General features: G+C 51.6%; 3 pseudogenes; all 3 read right to left on the minus strand.

Moving 5' to 3' along the window:
* Positions 1-4,359: 4,359 nt before the first annotated feature.
* Positions 4,360-4,474, minus strand: LOC118603136 (annotated as a pseudogene).
* Positions 4,475-9,129: 4,655 nt separating this feature from the next.
* LOC118603691 lies at positions 9,130-9,248 on the minus strand (annotated as a pseudogene).
* Positions 9,249-10,878: 1,630 nt separating this feature from the next.
* On the minus strand, positions 10,879-10,997 carry LOC118603449 (annotated as a pseudogene).
* Between the last annotated feature and the right edge of the window lie 6,202 nt (positions 10,998-17,199).

The following is a 17,199-nucleotide window of genomic DNA, read 5'->3' on the forward strand; positions in this document are numbered from 1 at the left end:
GTCTCCCACCCAAGTAATAGAATAACCAGGCCCGACCCCGCTTAGCTTCCAAGATCAGACAAGTTCAGGCGCATTCAGGGTGGTAGGGACTTAGACGGGAGAGCCTGTCGTCTGCCGCCCCAAGAGACCGAGCCTGGCCTCCTGGCCGCTGGAGACGCCCACGACTACACCGTACCTCCTCCTTGGGGGGAGCGCTGGGGGTTCCGCTAGAGAGGTGGCTGGAGCGAGAGCCAGCCGCGCTAAGGCACCACCACAGCCCTTGAGGGACTGAGCGGAGGGACTGGGTGGGCGCTCTCGCATCCCGGACCTGCCCAGGCCGCAGACCACTTGCCTTCCCCGTCTTGGCCGTTCGGCAGGACCACGGCCCAGGCGTGCCTCGCCCATCTCTCGGCCACCTGGGCAACAAGGAAGGTGCAGCCCTGATAAGTTTCGACCTGGCCCCGAACCAGATCCACCCCTCCTCGGCGCTCCCCGGCGGGGCTGAGCGTGACCTGGCCAGAACCACGCGGAGACACGGGCCACACCACCAGGCAACGCTTCGCCCCGAAACCTCACCTTCCGCCCAGTGCCCTCCGCCCTTGAGGCTCGCCCCTCCCCCCGTGGAGTCCAGAAAGCGAAGGGTCCAGAGTGGAGAGAAAACAGCCCAGGCCTGGCTGCAGGAGAGCAGGTGGGGGCGGGCGATGTCGCGGGGCGCATGGACTTTGGTGCAGCCCTTAAGCTCGGTCGCCTCCCCGGGACCCCCGGAACAGCAAGCGACCAAGTGAGCAAGTGAGCGAGGGCCCGGGGCATCCAGGGGCACCCCGGCTGGAGGGCGACAAAAGGAGGGGGCGGCAAAGGCCTACGGCACCCGGTATTCGCGGTCTCCCATCTAAGTACTAACCAGGCTCAACCCTGCTTAGCTTCCAAGATCAGACGGGATCAGGCACGTTCCGCGGGGCACAGCCGTAACCAGGAACACTGTCGCCTGCATTCCCAAAACCTCGAGCCTGGCCTCCCGGCCCCCGGAGACGCCCGCGCCTGCACCACAGCAGAAAATAAACTTTATGACATACACGTGGGCGCTAATTTGAAATGCATGTGATAGCAGCAGAGAGAACTGTTCACGAGATGCGCCGCTGTGTTATTCCCCCCAAATCCCACCAGATGGCAGCAGAGTGTAAAGTTTTACGATGACATCCATCGTTTCTGGACACCGTATGGCAGCAGAGAATGACTATTCATGAGCGCTCAGGTGTTTATAATAAAATACACACCCGATGGCATCAGAAAATTTATTTTTATTGTGGTCTACACTCTGTTATTCTCAAAATGCACACAGGATTGCTGCGGAAAACAAAATTTATGAATACGCTAGTACTTTCACAGTGTCCACGAGATGGCAGCAGAGGATAGGGAATAACATTTCATGGCCATCGCTCGGGGGCTATTCCCAGAAATTCCACGAGGTGGCACCAGACGATAAGGAATAATATTGCAATACCTAAACTCTGGTGCTATTCCCAAAAAGCCCACGAGATGGCAGCAGAAGATGGGGGAAAACATTTCATGGTCGACACACTGCTGCTATTCCCCAAAATCCCACGGGATGACAGCAGAGGCTTCGGAATGATATTTCAATACTTAAACTCGGTGCTGTTCCCCCAAAAGCCCACGGGATGGCAGCAGAGGCTTAGGAATAATATTTCAATACCTAAACTCTGGTGCTATTCCCGAGGAGTCCACGAGATGGCAGCAGAGGATTAGGAAGAATAGCTCAATGCCTAAACTCTGGTGCTAGTCTCAAAAATTCCACGAGATGGCAGCAGAGACTTACGAATAATATTTCAATCCCTAAACACTGGTGCTATTCCCCAGAGAGCCCACGAGATGGCAGCAGAGGCTTCGGAAAAATATTTCAATACCTAAACTCTGGTGCTATTCCCAAAAAGCCCACGAGATGGCAGCAGAAGATGGGGAAAAGCATTTCATGTTCCACACACTGCTGCTATTCCCAAAACTCCCACGGGATGACAGCAGAGGCTTCGGAATGATATTTCAATACTTAAACTCGGTGCTATTCCCCCAAAAGCCCACGGGACGGCACCAGAGGCTTCGGAATAATATTTCAATCCCTAAACTCTGGTGCTATTCCCAAGAAGCGGAAACCCGGATCCGCGGAACCCCTGGGAACCCGGGTCCGCGGAAGCCCTGGGAACCCCGGGTCCGCGGAACCCCTGGGAACCCCTTGATCCGCGGAACCCCTGGGAACCCCTGGGTCCGCGGAACCCCTGGGAACCCCTGGGTCCGCGGAACCCCTGGGAACCCCGGCTCCGCGGAACCCCTGGGAACCCCGGCTCCGCGGAACCCCTGGGAACCCCTTCGTCCACGGAACCCCCTGAGAACCCCTTCGTCGACGGAACCCCTGGGAACCCCGGGTCCGCGGAACCCCTGGGAACCCCTTCGTCCGCGGAACCCCTGGGAACCCCGGCTCCGCGGAACCCCTGAGAACCCCTTCGTCCACGGAACCCCTGGGAACCCCGGGTCCGCGGAACCCCTGGGAACCCCTTGGTCCGCGGAACCCCTGGGAACCCCTTGGTCCGCGGAACCTCGGAACCCCTGGGAACCCCTGGTTCCCCGGAACCGCAGAACCCCTGGAACCCCCGGAACCCCGGAACCGCGGAACCCTTGGAACCCCCGGAACCCCGGAACCCCAGAACCCTTTTATCCCCGGAACCCCGGCGCTCCCGGAACTCCCGGAACCTTGGCACACCTGTATCCCGTGCCCCGATACAGGTCGGGGCTCAGGGAGTCTCGTTGTCCTTTGAGTCCTGCCAAGGTCGCACCGCAGAAAGGCAAGACGCACAGGCTCCCTGGAGTATGTGTGTGTGCGCAGGCGCGCGCGCGCGCGCGCGGGCCTGTTTGAGTGAGTGTGTGTGTGTGTGGCCGTTTGCTGCAGCCTGTGCGAGCAAGAAGGCTCTCGCCGCACACGCGTGCGCGCTCTCGTGTGTCTCGGCCTTTCTGACGCAGCTGGTCAGTCCTGCTTCTCGTCCCGGGTGTGCGGGCCGGCCTCGCGCTTGGGCCGGCCTCGCGCTTGGGCTGAGGGCACCTGGCTGTCGGGTGAGAAGGGCGGGGAGAAGCGTGTCGGAGGAGGTTTGAGGCCTCTGGCGGGGCGGGGCTGGGCGGGACGCGGCGTGGCGGGTGGCGGTGGCTGGTCCCGCGTCCCGGGAATGCGAGCACACTCCCAACGTGTGTTAGAGCCGGCGGTCCTCGGGGCTCGGTCCTACGGAGCCCAGGAAGGAAAGGGCCTGGAGCGGTGAGAGGAAACAGCCCGGGACTGGCTGCAGGAGAGCAGGTGAGGGCGGGTGAGGGCGCGGGCCCGCGGCCATTGGAGACGCCCTTGGGCTCGGCCGCCCGCGGCGGACCACAGAGACAGCGAGCAAGTGAGTGAGCAGAGCCCAGGGACATCCAGGGGCCACCTGGCTAGAGGGCGGCAAAAGGAGGGGGCGGCAAAAGCCTACGGCACCCGGCCTTCCCAGATGGTCTCCCACCCAAGTAATAGAATAACCAGGCCCGACCCCGCTTAGCTTCCAAGATCAGACAAGTTCAGGCGCATTCAGGGTGGTAGGGACTTAGACGGGAGAGCCTGTCGTCTGCCGCCCCAAGAGACCGAGCCTGGCCTCCTGGCCGCTGGAGACGCCCACGACTACACCGTACCTCCTCCTTGGGGGGAGCGCTGGGGGTTCCGCTAGAGAGGTGGCTGGAGCGAGAGCCAGCCGCGCTAAGGCACCACCACAGCCCTTGAGGGACTGAGCGGAGGGACTGGGTGGGCGCTCTCGCATCCCGGACCTGCCCAGGCCGCAGACCACTTGCCTTCCCCGTCTTGGCCGTTCGGCAGGACCACGGCCCAGGCGTGCCTCGCCCATCTCTCGGCCACCTGGGCAACAAGGAAGGTGCAGCCCTGATAAGTTTCGACCTGGCCCTGAACCAGATCCACCCCCACCTCTGCGCTCCCCGGCGGGGCTGAGCCTGACCTGGCCAGAACCACGCGGAGACACCGGCCACACCACCAGGCAACGCTTCGCTCCGAAACCTCACCTTCCGCCCAGTGCCCTCCGCCCTTGAGTCTCGCCGCCCCCACCCCCCCGTGGAGCCCAGGAAGCGAAGGGTCCAGAGTGGAGAGAAAACAGCCCAGGTCTGGCTGCAGGAGAGCAGGTGGGGGCGGGCGATGTCGCGGGGCGCATGGACTTTGGTGCAGCCCTTAAGCTCGGTCGCCTACCCGGGACCCCCGGAACAGCAAACGACCAAGTGAGCAAGTGAGCGAGGGCCCGGGGCATCCAGGGGCACCCTGGCTGGAGGGCGACAAGAGGAGGGGGCGGCAAAGGCCTACGGCACCCGGTATTCGCGGTCTCCCATCTGAGTACTAACCAGGCTCAACCCTGCTTAGCTTCCAAGATCAGACGGGATCGGGCACGTTCCGCGGGGTACAGCCGTAACCAGGAACACTGTCGCCTGCATTCCCAAAACTTCGAGCCTGGCCTCCCGGCCCCCGGAGACGCCCGCGCCTGCACCACAGCAGAAAATAAATGTTATGACATACACGTGGGCGCTAATTTGAAATGCATGCGATAGTAGCAGAGAGAACTGTTCACGAGATGCGCCGCTGTGTTATTCCCCAAAATCCCACCAGATGGCGGCAGAGTGTAAAGTTTTATGATGACATCGATCGTTTCTGGACACCGTATGGCAGTAGAGAATGAATATTCATGATCGCTCAGGTGTTTATAATAAAATACACACCCGATGGCATCAGAAAATTTATTTTTATTGTGGTCTACACTCTGTTATTCTCAAAATGCACACAGGATTGCTGCGGAAAACAAAATTTATGAATACGCTAGTACTTTCACAATGTCCACGAGACGGCAGCAGAGGACAAATTTCTCAAGACATGCGCTGCTGTGTTAGTCCCAAGATTCACACGAAATGGCAGCAGTAAAAAAAAATTCTGACAACATACCCTGGGGAGTCATGTTTTAAATGCACATGAGGTAATAGCAGAAATAACTTCTCAAGACGCGCACTCCTGTGTCATCCCCAAAATGCTGAGCCGATGGCAACAGGAAGTAACTTTTTCTATTAACGTACGCTTGCCTGTTATTTTCAAATGCCCACCGGACAGCAGCAGAGAATAATCTCTCATGACGTGTACTTTTTTGTTTATCCCAAGATACACACGAGATTCCACGTACGAGAACTTTGTTCAACCAAACGTCCTTAGGTGTCATTTTCTAACTGTACGAGATAACGAAAGAAATAGCGGCTTACGACGTGTGCTATGGTGTTATTCCCGACATGACGACAGGATGGCAGCACGGAATGAGTATTCGAGAGGATCTACAGTAGGATATTATTTCCCAATTGCCCAAAGACTAAAGCAGAAAATTATGTCATGACAAGCACTCCTGTGTTTCACACAGGATGCACGCGGAATGGCATCAGAAAACTTTTCATAATGACATTCCACAGAGTCTATTTTCAGAATGCACGCGAGATGGCCCCAAAATTGCATTTTATGACATGCGTTGTGATTTATTCAGAAAATGCTCACAGTGTAGCGGCAGGTGAGTATTCACAAGAGACACGCAGGTATGATTTCTGAAATGCCCTCCGGATGGCAGCGGCGAACAGATTTCACGACGTACACACTTTTGTTCTTCCCGAGATTCACACGACATGGCGACAGAGAAAACATTTATAGAGACACGCGATGGAGTGGTATTTTTAAAGGCACACGACGGACGGCGGCAGCGGTAACTTTTCACGGGACGCACTGTGGCGTTATTCCCAAAATGCTCACATACACCTGAGCGTTATGATCAAAATTTCTACGAGATGGCAACAGAGAACAGTTTTTCATTACTTGCGGTCCTGTGCTATTCTCAAGTTTAACCTGAAAAGGCACCAGAGAAAAAAAATTATAACGACATTCCCTGGGGTGTTATTTTTTAAATGCACACGAGATAGCACCACTTTTTTTCCCCATGACATTCTCTATGGCATTATTCCCAAGTAACCACCAGACGGCCTCAGAAAATAATCCTGTGCTTACGTACACCTGGATATTATTTTCGAAATGCCCTTGAAATGGCAGCAGAGAATAACCTCATGACGTGGCCTCCCGTGTCTTTACACAGATGCAAATGAAATGGCAGTAGATAAAAGGTGATTCTAATGACGTTACTTTGGGTTTATTTTCAGAATGCACCTTGCACAGAAGCAGAGATAACATTTTAGGATCTGCGCTGCGTTATTACTCCCAGAATGCCCACCAGATGGCAGCAAGAATAAATTCTATGACACTCGTGTTCTTCTCAAGATGCACAATGCATGAAGGCACATAAGGAATATTTACAATAACCTACACCAGGTTTTATTCCTGAAAACTCCACCAGGTGGCAGCAAAGAGTAAACTTTTTTATTTCGTACAATCCGGTGTTATTCCCCAAATTCCCACCTATGACGGCAGGAAATAAATTTAATGATGATATAGACTTGGGTGTTATTTTCAAATTACCCACGAGACGGCAGCAGAGAAAAACTCTTCATAATGACATGCCCTGGGTGTTATTTCCAAAAGGAACATGAAAAAGAAGCAGAAATAACTTTGAGCAGCCCTGTCACGTTATTCCCAAATTTCCCACCGGATGGAAGCAGAGAATGAATATTCATAATGAGCTACACTCGAGGACCTATTTTCAGGTGTTATTCCCCAAATGCACAGCAGATGACTGCACAGGATAATGAATAACATTTCATGGCCAACACTCTGCTGCTATTCCCAAAAAGTCCACGAGATGGCAGCAGAGGATAGGGAATAACATTTCATGGCCATCGCTCGGGGGCTATTCCCAAAAGGCCCACGAGATGGCAGCAGAGGATTAGGAAAAATATCTCAGTACCTAAACTCCGGTGCTATTCCCAAAAATTCCACGAGATGGCACCAGACGATAAGGAATAATATTGCAATACCTAAACTCTGGCGCTATTCCCAAAAAGCCCACGAGATGGCAGCAGAGGCTTAGGAATAATATTTCAATACCTAAACTCTGGTGCTAGTCCCAAAAAGCCCACGAGATGGGAGCAGAAGATGGGGAAAAACATTTCATGGTCGACACACTGCTGCTATTCCCAAAAATCCCACGGGGTGGCAGCAGAGGCTTCGGAATAATATTTCAACAGCTACACTCTGGTGCTATTCCACAAAAAGACCACGAGGTCGCAGCAGAGGCTTAGGAATAATATTTCAATACTTAAACTCGGTGCTATTCCCCGAAAAGCCCACGGGATGGCAGCAGAGGCTTAGGAATAATATTTCAATCCCTAAACTCTGGTGCTATTCCCGAAGAGTCCACGAGATGGCAGCAGAGGATTAGGAAGAATATCTCAATGCCTACACTCTGGTGCTATTCTCAAAAATTCCACGAGATGGCAGCAGAGGCTTACGAATACTATTTCAATCCCGAAACTCTGGTGCTATTCCCCAAAAAGCCCACGAGATGGCAGCAGAGGCTTCGGAATAATATTTCAATCCCTAAACTCTGGTGCTATTCCCAAAAAGCCCACCAGATGGCAGCAGAGGATTAGGAATTATATCTCAAACCTAAACTCTGGTGCTATTCCCAAGAAGCCCATGAGATGGCAGCAGAGGCTTAGGAATAATATTTCAATACCTAAACTCTGGTGTTATTCCCAGGAAGCGCACGGGATGGCAGCAGAAGATAGGGAAAAACATTTCATGTTCGACACACAGCTGGTATTCCCAAATACACCACGAGATGGCAGCAGAGGCTTAGGAATAATATTTCAATACCTATACTCTGGTGCTATTCCCAAAAAGCCCACCAGATCGTAGCAGAGGATAAGGAATAACAATTCAATGGCTAAACTCTGCTGCTATACCCAAAATGCCCACGAGATGACAGCAGAGGTTAAGGAATAACATTTCATGACCTAAACTCAGTCCTCGTCCCAAAAGGCTCAGGAAATGGGAGCAGAGAAGAGCATTTTCCGACTTTCAGGGCTTTGCTCACCATTAAAATAAAAATCCACACACTTGATACTTACTTTTGAAATAACTCCTGTCCTTTACATATCCCTTCTCACTCTAGGCCATGCCCTCTGACCCTTCCTCTGTACCTCATCACCTCAGCAGTGTCTTTCCCTATCCCCGTTTCCTGTCCCCTCCTCTCCCTCCCCCTGTCCCCTCCCTCAGTCCTCAGTCCCTCCCCACCCCGCCCCTGTCCCCTCCCCTGTCCCCACCGCACCTTGATTGACAGCCGGCCTCCTCTAGACCAGCCAGAGCCGCAGCGGGAGCTAGAGCGGCAGCCATGGCCGCGGCTGGCGTGGACAAGCGCTCACCTCTGCGACTCGTGCCGCTCGGGTTGCATCACCCGTACTGCATTGCCGCGCTGGCCCCAGAGGTGATGCAGCGCAGACCCCTCACCAGGCAGAGGCTGCCCACGCTCTGAGCCCTCCAGCGCTGTGCGCACGGCTTCGTGGGGCGGGGAAAGAGCACGTCCGCCTCGCCCCTTCATTCCAGGCCTTGGCCGGTTCCAAGCCGAGCCAAAGGTCTCCGTAGGCTCTCTTGCATTCCAGGACTGCCCAGGCCTGGGGCCACCCTCCTCCGCAGTCTTGGCCACTAGGCAGGAGCTGGGCCCCGGCGTGGCCCGCCAATCTCTCCGCCACCTGGACACCTAGGCAGGTGTGGCCCTGCAAGTCTGAGCCACGGCCCTGACCCAGACCCACCTCTCCCCTGCGGCCCCACCAAGGCGGAGCCGGACCTAGCCAAAACCACGCGGTGACACCGGAAATACCACCAGGCAACACTTTCGTCCCTGACCTCGCCCTCCACACAGCTCTCACGGCCCTTGGGGGTCAGTCCCGCAGACCCCAGGAAGGGAAAGGCCTGGAGCGGAGAGAGAAAACAGCCCAGGGCTTCTGGCTGCAGGAGAGCACGTGGAGGCAGGCGGTGGCGCAGGGCATGCGGATGTTTGCGCAGCCCTTGGACTCGGGCCCAGCCCGGGATCCCCGAGACAGCAAGCGAGCAGGGCCCAGGGGCGTCCAGGGGCACCATGGCTGGAGAGCGGCAAAAGCCTACAGCACCCAGTATTCCCAGGCATCCTCCCATCCAGGTACTAACCAGGCCCGATCCTGCTTAGCTTCCGAGATCAGACAAGATCAGGAGTGTTCAGGGGGGTCCGGCCGTAGACGGAAGAAGCTGTCCCCTGCTGCCCCAAGAGCTCGAGCCTGGTCTCCTGGGCGCCGGAGACGCCCGTGCCTGCAGCGCATCTCCCTCAGCTGTGAGGGATTCCGCTAGGGCCCTGTGGGCTTTGGCTGGTTCCCGGCAATACGAAGGTCTGGGTGGCCACTCTCGCATCCCCCAACTGCCCAGGCCTGGGGCCGCCCACTTCCCCAGTCTTGGCCGCTTGGCAGGACCACTGCCCGGGCATCGCCCCCCATGCTTTCGGCCACCTACCCACCTAGGTACATGCCGCCCGGCTAAGTCCGGTCTTAGCCCTGACCCAGACGCACACCTTCCCTTCCGGCTGAGCCATACCTGACCTGCCCGAACATACATGGAGCCCCCAGTCACAACCCGAGGCATCGCTTCAGATTGACACAACCCTCACCCTCCACCAGGACCAGGGACCCGCCCAGTCCGCTGCCCCTTGCCTTCACTTAGACTCTCTCCATCAAGAGACACAGACAGAGAGAGGGAGAGCTGACAGACAGAGACAGAGAAACCCAGAGACAGAGCGAGTGACCGGGAGGGAAGGAGAAAGGAAAACACAGGTGTCCAGGGCACGAGGCCCAGTGAGAGCCATGAAGGAGGGGACGGAGTCACTGGGGAAGGGGACGGCCGTGGAAGCTCGCTGCGGTCAGACACAGAGAGAGAGAGACAGTGAGGAGGAAGGGGACAGAGACGGAGAGAGAGACGAGAGAGGAGATCCCGCGCGAGAGAGCGTGAACCAGTGCCTGCCCTCGCAGAGAGCGGGACAGGACACGCGGACAAGCGCACCGACGCACAGAGCGGGACCCCGACTGTGACCCTGAGACCCTGCGGCCACCCTGAAGGGGCCGCTTCCACAGCAGAGGGTGGTCGTGCCGGGGCTGGGCTCGGGCAGGGAGGCAGCATGCGCCGCGTGCCCCGTGCCTCGGGACAGGGGGATCGAGGAGTCTCGCTGTTCCATGAGTCCTGCCGGGGGTCCCGACGCAAAAAGGAAAGGCGCGTGGGCTCCCTGGAATGTGTGTGCGTGTGTGCGCGCGTGTGTGTGTGCGCGCGCGTGTGTGTGTGTGTGTGGCTGCGCGTGTGTGGCTGTGTGTGCGCGTGTGGCTGCGCGTGTGCGCGCGTGTGTGCGTGTGTGCGCGCGTGCGTGTGTGCGTGTGTGCACGTTTGTGCGCGTGTGTGTGTGCACGTGTGTGCGCGTGTGTGTGGCTGTGTGTGTGTGTGCGCCCGCGCGTGTGTGTGTGGCTGTTCGCTGAGGCCTGTCGTGAGCGAGGGGCTCTCTCCGCGCACGCGCGCGCTCTCGTGTGTCTCGGTGTGCGGGGCGGCCTCGCACCTGGTCGGAGGGCACCTGGCTGTACGGTGAGAAGTGCGGGGAGGGAGAAGCGTGTCGGCGGAGGCTTGAGGCCTCTGCCGGGGCGGGGCGCGGCGGGGCGGGCGGGCGGCGGTGGCGGTGGCGGTGGCCGGTCCCGCGTCCCGGGGCCGCGAGCGCGCTGCCAGCGTGTGTCAGAGACGGCGGTCCTCGGGGCTCGGTCCCGCGGAGCCCAGGAAGGAAAGGGCCCGGGGGCCACCAAGGGAACCCTGGCCGGAGGGCAGGAAAAGGAGGGGGCGGCAAAAGCCTACGGGACCCGGTACTCCGGGGCGGTCTCCCTTCCGAGTACTAACCAGGCCCGACCCTGCTTAGCTTCCGAGATCAGACGAGATCGGGCGCGTTCAGGGTGGTAGGGACTTAGACGGGAGAATCTGTCGCCTGCCGCCCTAAGAGCCCGAGCCCGGGCTCCCGGGCGTGGGAGCCGCCTGCCGGTAGCGCACCTCCTGCGGGCGTGCGGGGATTCTGCGGCGAGGCGGCGGCGAGGGAGCGCGCGCCAGCCGCGCTAAGGCACCGCGGACATTGGCCGGTTCGCAGCCCTGCGGAAGGTCTGGGTGGGCGTTCTCGCATCCCGGGACTGGCCAGCAAAGAATAACATACACTCATCAGTTATTCTCAGGATACACACTGGATGGCAACAAATAATAACTTTTCATAATAATACACATTCATGTGTTACTTAAGTGATGCCCAAGATTACAGCGCAGAATAACTTTTTCTGACGATATACACTTGGATGCTATTCCCAAAATGTCCACCAGATAGCAGCAGAAAATGCCTTTTTCTTAATTGTACTCTAATGTTATTCCCAAGATGCACACTACATGGTGGTAGAAAATGAATTTTCATGATGCCCAACACTCCGATGTTATTCCTAAAATTCCCACAAGATGGCAGCAGAAAAATAATTTTTTCTAATGACATACACCAGGGTGTTATTTTCAAAATACCCATGATATGGCAGCAGAGAATAATTTTTCATGAAATGCAGTCCTGCGTTATTCCCAATATTCCCACAAAATGGGAGAAGATAAAAAATGGGAGAAGTTAAAAAATTCAGTGTTATTTTTCACATGCACACGAGACAGCAGCAAAAATAAATTTTCGTGACATGCACTGTAGTGTTGCTCCCATAATGCAGACCAGATCGCAGCAGAGAATGTTCATGGTGACCTACACTCGGGTGTTATTCCTAAGATGCCCACCAGATGACAGCAGAGAGTAATTTTTTTTTAAATTACTTCCACTATGAAGTTATTCCAAGATGCAAAGTAGATAAGAGCAGAAAATATATTATTATGATGGCATGCACTGGACTGTTATTCCAAAAAAACTCCCACAGGATGGCGGCATAAAATTAATTTCTATGATGACATACACTAGTTTGTAATTTTCGAAATGGCATAAGGTGGCAGCAGAAGATAGTTTTTCATGACATGCACTTCCCTTATTTTTCCCATGATGCACGTGAAATGGCCACGGACTATAACTTTTCACAATTACATGCCCTTAGGTATCCTTTTCAAAAGGCATATGAGATAGCAGCTGAAGTTATTCTTTATGACATGTGTTGTGATCTTCTTTGCAGAATGCCCACGAGATGGCAACAGAGAATAATTTCTCATGAAATGCAGTCTTGCGTCATTCCCAATATTCATACAAAATGGGAAAAGATAAAAATTCTAAACAGCATGCCCTTCAGTGTTATTTTTCATATGCACACGAGAGCAGCAGACATGCACTGTGTTGTTACTCCCAAAATGCAGACCGGATTGCAGCAGAGAATGAATGTTCATGATGATCTACACTTGGGTGTTCTTCCTAAAATGCCCACCAGAAGGCAGCAGAGAGTAATTTTTTTTTCCCTTCTACTCTGAAGTTATTCCAAGATGCATAGTAGATGAGAGCAGAAAATATATTATCATGATGGCATGCACTGGACTGTTATTCCAAAAAGTTGCCCAAAGGACTGAAGCATAAAATGAATTTTTATGATGACATACTCTGGTTTGTAATTTTCAAAGTGGCATGAGGTGGCAGCAGAAGATAGTTTTTCATGACATGCACTTCTCTGATTTTTCCCAAGATGCACATGAAATGACCATGGCCAGTAACTTTTCGCAATGACATGCCATTAGGTATCGTTTTCAAAATGCACATGAGATAACAGCTGAAGTTATTCTTTATGATATATGCTGTGAGCTTCACAAAATGCCCACCAGATGGCAGCAGAGAATAATTTTTTTACTTACACTGTTGTGTAATTCCCCCCAAGATTGTACACAAGATTGGGACAGAAGATGAATTAATTTTCATGATGACCTACACTAAGATTTTATCCCCAAAATTCCCACTAGATGGTATAGGAAAATAATTTTTGGATGACATAGAACTAGATGAAATTTTCAAAATGTCTACAAGGACAATTTTCATGACACACACTCCTGTGCTATTTCCAAGTTTCATATGAAACGGGAGCAAAGAAAAATTTCATAACGACATGCCCTTGGGTGTTATTTTATAAGCGCACACAAGAGAGCAACAGAACTGAGTTTTCATGTTATGCCCTGCGTTGTTATTCCCAAAATTCCCACAGGATGGTAGCAAAGAATAAATACTCATGGCAACAAACAATAACAGTTTAATCCTTTGGTGCCCAACAGAAGACAGCAAAAAATAACTTTTGATTACTTACCGTCTACTGTTATTTCCTAAGTGCGCACCAGATGGCAGCAGAGAGTGAATTTTTTATTGCTTATGCTCTGATGTTATTCCCAAAATGCTCAACAAATGGCAGCAGAGAATAAATATTATGATGATAAAACACTGGTGTTATCCTAACATGCTTACTAGATGGCAGTGGAGAACAACTTTTCCTTACAATCTGGTATAATTGTCGAGATGCACACAACATGGGTGCAGAAAACAAATTTGTATCTAAACTAAACTCGGATTTTATTCCCAAAGTTCACACCTGGTAGCAGCGGAAAATAAAGTTTTATGAGATACGCTTGGGTGTTATCTTCAAAAAGCCCACAAGATGACAGCATTAAATAAATTTTATGATATGCACTTATATGTTATCTTCAAAATACCCATGAGATGGCAGCAGAGAACACTTTTCATGACTATCTTTCCTGTGTTTCCCAAGATTCGCATGAAATAGTGGCAGACAAAAGTTTTCATAACATTCCCAAGGGTGTTATTTTCAAAATGCATGTGAGACAGTTGTAGAAATAACATTTTACGATATGCACTGTGGTGTTATTCCCAAAACACCCATAAGATAGCAACAAGAAAATCTTTTTTATATACACTCTGCTATCATTCCTAAGATGCATATGAGATGAGGGCAGAAAAATATTCATGACTACCTATACTCTGGTGTTATTCCCAAAATGCCCACCAGATGGCAGCAGAGAATAATTTTCATGACATGCGCTCCTGTGTTTTGCCCAAAGACACACATGAAATAGAGACAGTGAAAAACTTTTCATAAGAACAGGCCTTTGACTGTGATTTTCAAAAGCACACCAGATAGCAGCAGGAATAAAGTGAGAGGTTATTCCAAATGCCCACAAGATGGCACCGTAAAAAAAAATTCTGAGGATGACTTACGGTAGGGTGTTATTTTCAAAATGTCCACGAGATGGCAGCAGAGTATAACTTTTCATGACATGCTCTTCTGTGTTATTCCCAAAATTCACATCAGATAGCAGCAGAGAATTTTTAATAACAACATACCCCGAGGTGTTTTTTTTGTTGTTGTTAATGCATAATAAATATAGCAGCAGGAACAAGTTTTCATGATGTACCCTGTGGTGCTATTCCCCAAATGCCCACAAGATGGCAGCAAGAACAAATTTTATCACACTCGTGTTATTCTCAAGACGCACAATAGATGGAGGCAGATAATATTTACGGTAACCTACACGAGGTTTTATTCCAAAAATGTCCACCAAATGGCAGCAAGAGTAACTTTTTTTCTTTCATGCAATCTGGTGTTATTCCCCAAATGCCCACCAGATGGCAGCAAAAAAAAAGATTTTAATGATGACATACACTTGGGTGTTATTTTCAAAATACCCACAAGATGGCAGCAGAGAAAAAAAAAATCTCTTCATAATGACATGCCCCGGGTGTTATTTTCAAAATCAACATGAAAAAGCAGCAGAAGTAACTCTATAAGCAGCCCTGTCATGTAATTCCCAAATTGCCCACCAGATGGCACCAGAGAAAAACTTTTAATTGCTTACACTCTAGTGTTACTCCCAAGATGCACATGAGATGGGTGTGGAAAATAAATTTGTATAACTTGCACTGTGGTGTTATTCCCAAATTTCCCACCAGATGGCAGCAGAAATAGTAATGATGACCTAAACTCAATGACATATACTTGGGTGTTATTCTCAAAATGCACACGAGATGGCAGCAAAGAAGACCTTTTTCCTTCCTTAAGGTCTCTGCCCACTTATTAAAATAAAAATTCAGATTCTTGGTGCTAAGTTCACTTTGAAATAAATCTTGTTTTATGACCTTCACATGCCTCATCTAACATATTGCTTCCATTTACCAAATGAGGCAGGAAATGTGTAATATTCATTTTAAAAGTATTTAAACTGAAGACTGATTCTAACAGTTCTAAGTCCAGGACTCTACACTCACACAGGATCTTGGACAAATAGAGTAATTCAAATAGTCCTTACAGCTTTGGTATGAATCTTGGTCAAACAATTTGAAGAAAATCTGCACATAAGCTAATGGTCCAGCTTGCCATGTATGTCCTCAGCCAAGCTGGTTTTCGTTGTGGGACTCGGACAGGCAGCTGGGGATGGGGACAGGTGAGGAGGGAAAAGGTGGCCTGGCCTCTCACTGGATGGAGTACAACCAGCACCCAATTCCTATAAGAATGACTTCCCCACCTCCACTCCCTGCCGTCTTCTGGCCTTTTAAAATATATTCTTTTTCTGGTCTCGAGCACTGGCCACCTTCTGCCCGTGTGCCTTTCCTCTGAGGTCTCAACTTACAAGAGCTTCTTGTGTGCTCAGAATAGAGTCAAGGGTGGTAGGTTCCCTGTTGGGGAGTGTCTGAGCCCCAGACGGGCACCGAGCTGACTTCTGGCTTCACTACCTACTAGCTCTGAGTGACTTCAGGCAAAGAAATGGAAACTCAGTCTCCTCATCTGGCAGACGGGGATAACTACTTCCTCTTAGGGGAGCTGTGAGGGTTCAGTGAGGTGGTGCATGCTAGCTTCTCCCCAACGTGTGAAGAGCACTCCCTCTCTCTTCCCTGTAGTCATTTCTCCACTTTCTATGGGCCACATAAATAAAGGATTTAGCAAATAGTGTCCTTTTGGCTGAATGAGCTCTCCTACTGGTGTCCAAATAGCCAAAGTTCCCCTAAGTGCTCACTGTCATCCATGCCACCTTTGTCTTGAACAGCACTACCCACAGCCCTTTCTGGTCTTCATTTCCTGTCCCCAGTCTTCTCCGCTGTCACAGTCCCCACTTCAGCTCGGGCCAGTGCCACCTCTCACCAGTCTTTTCAGTGGTCTCCCTGCGTCCTGTCCCTCTCGTCCAGTCCAACCTCCACACTGAGACCAGCTTGGTCTTTTTAAATTAGGGCTCTAAGCCTGTCACTTCTTATGGACAGAACTACCAACGGCTTTTCTTCATCCTAGAGAAACTAAAACCAAATAGGAGAAACTTATTGAATTGAAATGGAAACCTAGAAAATGGATGATTTACTAGTATAAATAAACATTAATACAATGGACCCTGAAATGAGGAAATGCCAACTGACCAATTAGCCTTCCAGGCCCTCTTTCCCCTGCAGGTTCTCCTCTGATCAGAAGTCGCCAGCAGAGGTAGGGACCCTGACGTGGGTTAGATTGTGCCCCACCACAATTCCTGTGTTGATGTCCTGACCGGTGGTTCCTATAAATATTTGAAAGCACTATCCCCCAAAATACTTCTACAAAAAGAGTAACTTTATGGAGCAGAAGTTTGGCTTACAACACCCTGATCAGCTATCAAACTGAATACCACCAATAATGGAACAATCAGTCATGTGCCACATGACATAAGGACCCAGCCTCACTTATGGAATGTTCCTTCCAAAAATGCATCACACGTGGCCACTTTGGGGGACATTCTACAGGATAACTGGCTTGTATTCTTCAAAAATATTCAGGTCATGAATGTCCGGGGATGCTGTGGACTGTGCCAGGAGTCACAAGTCACGGCAGCACGTGCGCGTGGCACGGGATAAGTTCTTTCACAGTTTAGGGCGTTATTGGGAGACGCGATTAAACGTGAAGGGGGTCTGGCGATTAGAAGGCAGTAAAGGCTCAGTACTGATCTCTTGATTTCAATGGTCTCCCTGTGGATATGTCGAATTCTGTATCTGAAGGAAACTCACAAAGGTGTTAGAAGGCACCCGGCCTGCAACTTATGCTCAAAGGGAAAAGGTCTGCATGTTCGATTTGCAACTTTTCCTGATTTTGCTATCGTTTCAAAATAAAGAACTATTTTAAAACAGAAATATTTGTGCGTTTGGGGGAATGTGA

This window comes from Rousettus aegyptiacus, unplaced genomic scaffold (assembly GCF_014176215.1).
Source record: "Rousettus aegyptiacus isolate mRouAeg1 unplaced genomic scaffold, mRouAeg1.p scaffold_m13_p_5, whole genome shotgun sequence".
NCBI classification, from domain to species: domain Eukaryota; kingdom Metazoa; phylum Chordata; class Mammalia; order Chiroptera; family Pteropodidae; genus Rousettus; species Rousettus aegyptiacus.